The following is a 2,187-nucleotide window of genomic DNA, read 5'->3' on the forward strand; positions in this document are numbered from 1 at the left end:
CGGCGCAAATCTTCTTATTTATTTTTTAGCTCCTACTCCTGTGTGGGAGCGTGCCTTTGTTCCCACAGCCCTATGTTCCTACATTTCTAAGATTTCTTTTTCAAAATTAGGCCCTATGTTCCCACATTTCCTTCTTCACAAATTGGACTTCTCCCAATTTGGTAGCGAATTACACCCAACCTATTATCCAGTAGCAATGGACTACAGATGGAATGTAGCCCTAACCCTAACATAGGGCCTAATTTTAAGAAAAATCTAAGAAATGTGGGAACATTGGGCTGTGAGACCATAGGGCTGTGGGACCATTGGACTGTGGGACCATAGGGCTGTGGGACCATTGGACTGTGGGACCATTGGACTGTGGGACCATTGGGCTGTGGGACCATTGGACTGTGGGAACATAGGGCTGTGGGAACATAGGGCTGTGGGACCATAGGGCTGTGGGACCATTGGACTGTGGGACCATAGGGCTGTGGGACCATAGGGCTGTGGGACCATAGGGCTGTGGGACCATAGGGCTGTGGGACCATAGGACTGTGGGACCATTGGACTGTGGGACCATTGGGCTGTGGGACCATTGGACTGTGGGACCATTGGGCTGTGGGAACATATGGCTGTGGGACCATTGGACTGTGGGACCATTGGGCTGTGGGACCATTGGGCTGTGGGACCATAGGGCTGTGGGACCATAGGGCTGTGGGACCATTGGGCTGTGGGACCATTGGGCTGTGGGACCATAGGGCTGTGGGACCATTGGGCTGTGGGACCATAGGGCTGTGGGACCCTTGGACTGTGGGAACATAGGGCTGTGGGACCCTTGGACTGTGGGAACATAGGGCTGTGGGACCCTTGGACTGTGGGAACATAGGGCTGTGGGACCCTTGGACTGTGGGAACATAGGGCTGTGGGACCATTGGACTGTGGGAACATAGGGCTGTGGGACCCTTGGACTGTGGGAACATAGGGCTGTGGGACCCTTGGACTGTGGGAACATAGGGCTGTGGGACCATTGGACTGTGGGAACATAGGGCTGACCCCCTCTGGGTAACGCAGAGTTTTTTTCTGCCGGCCCCTACGACAGTTGAGGTCAGACAGCAAACATTATTAGATCTTGGTAGAAGCGTGCTGCGTGCTTATTGGCTCCCTGACGCTGATGACATTTACTCCTTTAGGTATTGAAATTGGGTATTGAGTGACGAGGAATTTTTTTCGAAACTCGATACTAGGGGTGTGAATCTTCACTGGTCTCATGATCCGATTCAATATCAGTGTGTCAGCTCCTCAATATTATATATTGCTACACATGGTTTTCATCAACAAATTCAAGCAGTCCGATTATAAATGAACTCCCCTATTTCATTGTATCCGCTCCTAAAAAAGACACTTCCTGAACATAGTGGAGTCTAAACACAGCAGACAGGGTCCGCAGCAAGTTCCCACATTTGTAAGATTTTTTTGGCAATTAAAATTAGGCCCATGTTCCCACATTTCTAAGATTTTTCTTAAAATTAGGCCCTATGTTCCCACATTTCTATGACATTTTTAAAATTAGGTCTTGTGTTCCTACATTTCCCTTCAATTTAAGCCCTATCATCCCACAACATTTTTTAGGGTTAGGGGGATAAAATCTGATACAAATTTACGAAAAAGGAAATGTGGGAACATAGGGCCTACTTTTTTAAAAAATCTTGAAATGTAGCAACATAGGCACACAAAAGGTAAAAAAAAACCCCCCGGAAAATCAACAAGACATTAGGCAGTAATCGATTATGGTCTGTCACTGCATCGATGCAATGATTCATTTCATTTTTCGATACTTCAGAGGCCATTTGGTCGGTGACTATAAAGTATTGAATTCGGCGCCCAGCCCTAGAGACGAGCACTGCTACCAGAATTAAAGCTCACCTCGAAACTTAGACTTTGAAGACTGGGTGCTGGATCCTAAAAGTGGAAAGTAATACGTAAAGATAATTTGTACATCACTCCAATTAATACTTTTTATTGCCACACGGACGTTTCGGGCATGACGCCTTCTTCAGCGTGTTTGACAGGCAATCTCGTGCCAGAAATATCCACCTGGTAATAAACCGTATTAATTGGAGCGATGTCCAAATTACCGTTTTATACACCAGATGTTTTATGCACGCTTAAAGAGATGATCCCGGTTTGTTAGAGCTTATTTTTGTA

The sequence above is a fragment of the Perca flavescens genome, chromosome 6 (assembly GCF_004354835.1).
Source record: "Perca flavescens isolate YP-PL-M2 chromosome 6, PFLA_1.0, whole genome shotgun sequence".
Classification (NCBI taxonomy): Eukaryota; Metazoa; Chordata; class Actinopteri; order Perciformes; family Percidae; genus Perca; species Perca flavescens.